The following is an 8,415-nucleotide window of genomic DNA, read 5'->3' as shown; positions in this document are numbered from 1 at the left end:
AGCAATATTTACACTTAAATCTAACATTTCTAAGACTAAGCAAATCTGAAAAAAATTTCAAATTGCCCGTGGTCACCAAAAATGTATAAATGGAAGGAAAATCGATGACATCTATTCAGTAAAGCCACTCAAGCATTAAAAATAAAGGCACCGTATTAATAATACTTGAAAATATTACGATGCTGTAAAAAAGACTTCAAAGAAATATACCTCCACCAAACTTTTAACATAGTTATTATGTACAGGTAAAATTTCCCCATGATAAGTGTGATCATATGTATGGCAAACGTACTAAAAAAAATGAAGGTATAAAATGGGATGTTCTGGTGAAAAAGCGATTGCATTTCAAGGAATTCTGGATGATTTTTAAAAATCTTTCTGAGTTTTATTATGGTAAATATAGTTTTTTAGGTGGGAAATCAATATGTTACATTTTTAATTGTCTAGTCAGTATAGTCTGAGAAGTAATCACAGTAATATAATCCAAATAAGTGTAGGAAATAGCCATAAATAAATCACTTAGCCCATAAGACTGGAGTTGTGGTCCTGTGAAAGTATTTATGAAGTGCAAGGTCTTTCCCTTAAAGATGACAAGAGGGTAAACTGTTGGGCATGTAATCAGGGCATACGAGTATATGTGTAATGTATATACATACAATGCATACAGCATATACATGGATATGCACCAAAAATGCTAGCTAACGTTGCTTGGCTTTTTAAGAGTCAGATTATATATTTTCTGGTATTTTTCTTTTGAATTACTAAAATTCATTCAGAGAAAGTAAAGGTCTTCAAAATTCTCTCCCCTCGTACTAATTGGAACAGATCCTGGGAAGAGGACTGGAACGCTGAACTGGACCAGGTGACACACTGTGTTCCATGTTGATACTGCAGTTCCCAGCGTGTGTCCCGGGAACTTGTGTGTGCTTGACTGCACCCTGTGGGAGACAGTTCTCAGAGCGTTTCAGGCGCTCTGGTGTCACTGCTGGCCTGACAGGTACCTTATCTCTTTGTGTCACTGACATAGTGACCTAAGGAGGTGACAGGAGAGCGGGACTTTACTGTCATCCTGTTCTGCAGAGCAAGGCCTAGGAGCTGGAGAGGTCTGTGACCAGCCCACCTTGCCTTGAGGGGAACGGCCCAGCTAGGCATGGTCTCCACCCAAGCTCCTCTCCTGCACGAGATCCCTGTCCTCTAGCCTCAGCACACGTGGTGGGGTCTGCCTGGGGTCCCAGCACTCTTGGAGGCTTGGGCAGGAGGACGATGTGTGCGTGCCCAGCCTGGGCCATTCAGCAACTCAGCGAGGCTGTCGCTAATGATGATATTATTAATTACTATTACTTCAAAAGGACTCTGTAGCTCACTGAAAAGGGCCTGGGTTCATCCCCAGTACTGCAATATAGATTAAAAAAATATAAACCAAAGTCCAACTTTTGAAGTAAGCATAGAAACATGGGCTGTTTACAAAAGGTGTTTAATTCAGTGAGATTTCAGTTCAAGATATTAGAAATATTTTGGCCGATCATAGCGGGGCAGTCTATAAAATGAGAACAGTATGAGCCAGACAATCAAGCAGAACTTTGAATGTCTGAAAGGACTAAACATTCCCTTAGTAAACTGTCTTCTCTCCTGTCACTGTAGGCTATTGCCATAGTACCTATTTTCTTTTTCCTTGTTTTTTTTTTGTTTTTTGTTTTTTGGTACTGGGAATTGAACTCACAACCTCACACTTGCCAGGCAGGCGCCCGTGCCGCTGAACTAAATATCCAGGCATCTTCTTCCTTATTTCTGAGTTGCTTTCAGAATGTCACTTCTCACAAGCATGGCCTTCTGAAATGATGCCTTTATGTAATTGGGTGACACTGCCCAGTCCAGATGATAGCTGAACCAAAGATCAGTCACTGGCTCCTGTCTGTGTCCTTGTAGGCAGGAGGTCACTGGATTGGGTCAACTTCCCAGCACAAGGTCACTGCGTGGACATCTGGGCTTCTGCCTTCTGTTAATATGCTTGTCCTCTCTCCACTAATTTCGTGGCATGGTTTCTTTTTTGTAGTTATCCTTAGAAAAAATTTTAATGATCTTAAAATATAATGCAAGTAGGTGAAAAAAGTGGATGCGAAAAACTACATACAGAACAGTTCTAATTATGTAATATATATGCATAACACTAAAAAGTGAGACAATGACGATCTGTGCCTAGTTATCTGTACTTTTTCTGTATGCATTTAAAAACATATTACAAAAGCAATTATTCTTTTTTTTTTTTTTTTGTCTGACTTTTGAGACAGGGTCTTGCTATGCAGTTCAGGCTGGCCTTGAGCTCACTTTGTAGCCCAGGCTGGTCTGGAACTCGCAACGATCCTCCCACCTCAGCCTCCCGAGTGCTGGGATTACAGGCGTGAGCCACCACGCCCGGCTCAAAAGCAATTATACTTTATCCCAAAATCCACAGTGCTTCAAAACAAGGCTTGCGAGAAACTCACAAAATTTGCAGGAGTCTACTTAAAACTAAAGGACTTCACTGCAAATCTTGGCCGGTTGCACCGGTATCAAAGCCCTTAGCCTCAGCGGGCTAGCAACCAAAATCACCTAAATTTAAAAACGCACCGCTGTGCAGCTGCAGTGGCTGGGCGCTCCCCCACCGGTCAGCTCAGGGACCTAACACTCCGTCATCCAGAAAGAGTAGGAAACACAAAGGAGAAAACTACGTTCTAGCCCAGCAGGAGCAAGAGTTCAATGGATGTTCCGGTTTTCTCGTGAGTACGGGGATCGGAGCCCCGGGCGGGAAGTGCGAGCGGGGCTGGGCCGGAATCGGCCAGGGCGAGGCGCGCAGGCTGGGGGCGCAGGAGAGCCGGGCGGACCTCTGCGCTCGGGGCGTGGCCTGTGCGGGAATCGCCGGCTCGCAGGAAGCCCCACGCATCCCCGCGGACAGAGGCGAACTGCAGGGGACCTCGGGCGCCCGTCTAGACCGACTCTGCACCCCGGGCGCCCGGGCCCAGCCGTGCAGGCTGCGGGGCGCCAGGTCCCCGTCCCCGGCTGGCGACGGCCACGGAAGGACCCCGGGACGTGGCCGCCCCCTCGTGACCTAGTTGGGGAGGCTGGGCGGCGCCACGCGCTTGCGCCCCAGTCTGCCTCCCCGGGCGCCCGCACCCAAAGGACACCCGGGTCCGGGTCGCCGGGCCCCCACGGTGTCCCAGCACGGTCCGCAGGCGGCAGCCGGCTCGCATCCGGTGCGGCCACCGAGCAGAGCGGGGGCGCCAGGCCTCTTTCCCCTTAAGGCCCCGCCTCGGGCCAGCGCCCCGGCCAGCGTGGGAGGAGCGCGGGCCTCCAGGGCTGTGAGCCCCACCGCGGCCTAGCTCAGCCTCTCTGCTCTGGGTCCGACTCCCAGCGACCCGCGCTGAGCGCGCCAGCCGCGCTCTCCATGCCTGGCCCTCCTCGCTGCCAGCCTTTACCGCGGACCCAGCAAACCAAGCTCTGAATGCCAGGGTTGTTCAAAACACTCATTTGAGTGCAAGACCTGCCCCATAGTAGGGACAACTTGGTTGCTCAGTATTTTTAAGAGAATGAAATAAATGACTGCCTGAAAAGGCTGAGCTGCAAGTGCAGTGTGATTTAAAATTTCCAAAACGGCCAAACTTCTTGTGTAAGATTTCTTCCCACCCAGTACTGCGGAGGACTGACTTTGCACTCCTTCCCTCCACACTGTCTGAAACAGGAGCTCCACCGAGCTGTACCTGCAGGGGGGGCCCTGGTCTACACAGGTAAGTTCTTGCGGTCCTGAGGTATGGCAGAGCCCGCTCTGTGTCCCCCAGGGTGTACTTTGTTTTCTGCTTTAACGTTTCCTCTCTCATTCAGCCCAAATTCACCCTGCAGATCCAGTCTCTTCCTTACCCTCTAACCTTTACTTTCCAAATCAACTTCGTCACTGTTTTTTGGTTGTTGGAGAGAAGGACCTGAAACCAAGAGGCAAGCACCCCCCCCCCCCAAAGCTAGCAACTTTATTTGGTGATTCATTTCTAAAATGAGCTACCTGATACCAGTTTTAAAGCCAGGTCCAGATTTTTTTTTTTTTAGTGCAGTGCCAGGTATAGAATTTAGAGCTACAAACATACCAGGTGAGCTCTTTGCCACAGAACCATATCCCACCCCCCTTTCTTTTTAATTAATTATATTGGCATACTTTTGATACACATCATGATCACATTGCAGGGAATTTGTACCTATGTGTGATGTATCTTGATTCTTTTTTCTTCCTATACCCCTCCTCTCCCTTCAACTCTTCTTCCCCTCCTTATTTACAAAGCTTTGTTTCTATCCTTCTTATTTTTCACCTCACCGGTGCTGGGAATTGAACCAGGGTCCTTGCACTGAACTGTATCAAGGACTCTTTGATTTTTGACTTTTGAGGCAGTCACTAAGTGGTACAGGCTGAGTTTGAACTTGAGATTCTCAGCTTTTCAGAGTGTTACCATTTCTTTAATTTTTTTTAAGAGAATGAAACCAAGCAAAGTAAAACAGAATAAAGTTAATCAAAATAAAACAATGAAAGCAACACAAGACTTCAAAACAAGATAATAGGAAATCAACAATGCCTGCAGTAACGCCTCTTGTTATCTTCAAAATAGCTGTCCGTACCATCAGACATATTAAAATCAAACAAAGTAAAACAGAAGAAAACCAACCAAAACAAAACAGTGAAGGCGCTAATGGAATTTCAAAACAAGATAACAAGAAATAAAAATTGCTACCATAATGCCTTACTATCTTCAAAATAGCTGCCTGTACCATCAGAGCTAATAAAATAAAACAAAACAGAACAGAATAAAACCAATCAAAGCAAAACAGTGAATGTGATACATCAAAACAAGATAATAGGAAATCAACAATGGCTACCATATCTTGTTATCTTTGAAATACCTGCCCATGCCATCAGATTTAATAAAACCAAACAAAAACAGAATAAAACCAATCAAAACAAAACAATGGAAATGATACAGGACTTAAATAGGGAACTAACAATGGTTACCACCTTCCCTTTTTAGACATTTCTTCCTCTTTCACAGTGTCTGTTGTCCTTTTAGGATCCCACTAACTCCTTCAGTTTTTTATAATAGGGAGAAAACGTAACGTTCAGCTATGTGAATCCAAACCATTTCACTCAAGCACATGATCGATAATTAGCCTTCTTTATAGCTGAGTAGCTTTCCATTGTATGAAAATGCTAGATCTTTCTTATCCATTCTGTGGTTGATGGGCAAGCTACCCTTGCTTTTTTTCTGGTCCCCTGTCTCATGGAGAATTATTTTCTTTCCTTTGACTTTCAGTCTATGAATTTTCTTCAGTTAATGTTTTCTTATATATTGCATATTAATGGATTTTGTTTCTTGATTGACTCTACCCATGTTTATTTTTTTTTAAATTTCGTTTAAAGAAAGACTGAACAAAACAAAATAGGTAGTAATAATACATATGTTTAGAGAAAAAATAAACAGAAATCACTAGTTGATGTTTATATATTGTCATTTTACAAATAATTGTTCAAAATGCAAAAATGGAGCATGTAAAGTGGGAATTCAAACAGTGAGACTGCAAACAGTTCTGTTCAACTGTCCAACAAAAACTTAGTAACATGATTGTCAATCTTATACACTTAAACATACATACAGTTATCCATATCTTCATTTATGTTTAGATTAAACAAACTAAAGCAGGTTAAAATCATTCTGAACAAAGAATAATAGTATTGGGGCTGGGGATTTAGCTCAGCGGAATAAGTGCCTCTTTGCAAGCAGACAGTTGTGAGTTCGATCCCTGGTACCGATAAAAAGGAAAAAGATAAAAAAAATAGTATTGCTAGGTTTCACATTATGACACTCTGTGATCAGCACTGGGTACTGTAGTGTCTTTTTTTAAAAATTTAATTTAAAAAAGACTAAACAAAACAGAAAACGGGTATAAATAATACAGAACTTCAAAGAAAAAAACAAATCACTAGTTGATGATTACAGATTGTCTTCTTACAAATAGTTATTCAAGACACTAAAGTGGAGCTTGTAAAGTGGGGATTCAAACAGTGAGACTTAAACCAGCTCCGTTCAGCTATCCAACAAAAACTTAGAACTGTGGTTATCCTATACACTTAAATATACATGCAGTTATCCATATCTTCAATTATGTTGAGACTGAATAAACCCAAGCAGGCTAATATCACTCTGAACAAAGAATAATACTGGGTTTCACATTATGACACTTCAGGATCAACACTGGGTATTTTAGTGTCTCTTTTTCTTCAAAGTATCTGTTCATCTCACCATGTGCCATAAGATCAGTTCTCATAAAGTGTTTATAGATTCTACACATGCATGAGCCTTAACATTTATTTCTATCCTTTCTATACTAGAGGGAGAAACAAAACAAGACAAAACAAAATATATTCCTATAAATGCAAGAAATGAAAAAAACATATAAGACTGTTATACAAAGAGTTCTACCATGGTTCCTGTGTTGTCTCTTGTTATCTTCAATAATATTGGCTATATCATTGGACATAGTGTAACTGAATATATCAGTACATAACAGTATTAATAAAAATACAACTTTGTATATAGTATAGAACTTCAAAAACTGGCAGTTATCAAACCAGAATGTGTATCGTAGAGTCTTGTCATCTTCAGTGTAGTTGCCTATACTCTCAGACTTGATACTATTAATCATATCAGTTTTGAATAAATCTTCTCTGCCTCATTTCTGTTATGCTCTTTTTTTGGCCATCAGTTGTCTGCTTATTTTCTTTATTCTGTTTTCTGCTCCATTCATTGAGGCCTCTCTGCTACGGTTCCTGGAATCCTAGTACTTTTCTCCCTCTCTCGAATGCCCTGCAGTATTCTCTGTAGAGTTGGATTGATGGTTGCAAATTTCCCAAGTTCCTGTTTGTCTTGGAAGCATCTTGTTTCTCCATTAACTTCTAGAGACAGTTTATCAGGTTATATCTATCTGGGATGGAGGTTATTTTCTTTCAGGGCTTGGAATATTTTGTTCCAGGCTCTTCTTGACCTGATGGTTTGTGTCGAGAAGTCTCCTGTTACTCTGATGGGCCTTTCTTTATAGGTTATTTGTTTCTTGTCTCTAACAGCTTTTATTATTCTGTTCTTATATTGAATTTCTGGGATCTTGATTATTATATGCCTGGGTGTAGCTCTGTTTTGGTTATAGGTGGCTGGAGTTCTGTATGCCTCATATATCAGAATATCATTTCCTTTCCCTATGTTTGGGAAGTTTTCCTTAATTATTTCTGTGAATAGCCTTTGTAGTTCTGTTGTCTGTACCCCAGCTTCTTCACATTCTTTATTTTCAAGTTATAGATCCTTTTGTCATCTTCTAGCCTTTGTATTGTTACTGCTTGTTTCCTTGTTATTTTTAAAAAGTTTTTCCTTTCATACTCCCACATTGCAAAATTGTCCTCCAATTTGGATAATCTATTCTTAGTTTTTTTTTTTTTAATCTTTTTATCGGTACTGGGGATCGAACTCATGACCTGCCTGCTTGCAAGGCAGGTGCTTATGCTGCTGAGCTAAATCCCCAGCCCCCTATTCTTAGTTTCTTTCAAGCTGATTTGCTATCTTTCCATAGAGTTTTTAATTTCCTGGTGATCTCTTTGAATCTGTTTCATGTATTCTATATTTTTTAAATATTCTTCACCAAATGGTTCTCTTGTTTGAGTTCCTCCCTTCTTCCATCTTTGTCTGCTTGAGGGGTGCTTAGTATCTCTTTTATTAATCCTCTTATATCTTGATTTACTTGGCTAAATAATTCACTTTTGAACTCATCTATGAGGTCCTGAATATATCTCTTTATGTCCACTGGCGCTGTGTCTGATATTGCTTGTTTGCTGTTCTCATTCTCCTTTGTATTTACCTGTCCTGGGTCAGTGTTCTCAGGGTTGGGACTTGGGGACTTTTTGTTGTTGCTTCCTCTTCCCATCTTTTTTTGCTTCTTCCAGGAGGCCACAGTTTCTTTCTTTGTTGGTTACAATTCTTCTGAAGCACACTGGCTAGATGACTCTTTCCCCTGCTGTGTGCTAGTGAGTTGCAGACAGGGAAAGCATATACTGGCCCCTCCCCTCCAGGTCAGTCAAGCTGCTGTGACCTGCACTGTATTACTTTGCGCCACCTCCCCTCCGGGTCAGTCAAACTTCTGAGACTTCACTGGGTTAGTGTGGTTAGTGTGCACCACCGCTGTAGGGACTTGATTTTGGATAACTTATTCAGTCTCAGCCAGGTCGTGTGACCCAGGCCTGGCTCGCTCTACCAATCCCATTCAGGAAAGGAATAATTGATTGAAATCACTCCTGCCCCTTGTACTTGCCAGTCCTGCCTGGTCCCAGAATGTCATCTACCAGAGCCCCTTTCTGTTGAA

Source organism: Cavia porcellus, unplaced genomic scaffold (genome assembly GCF_034190915.1).
Source record: "Cavia porcellus strain 051 isolate PalLab524CR breed Dunkin Hartley unplaced genomic scaffold, mCavPor4.1 scaffold_7, whole genome shotgun sequence".
Taxonomy (NCBI): Eukaryota; Metazoa; Chordata; class Mammalia; order Rodentia; family Caviidae; genus Cavia; species Cavia porcellus.
Note: the sequence above shows the minus strand (reverse complement) of the source record.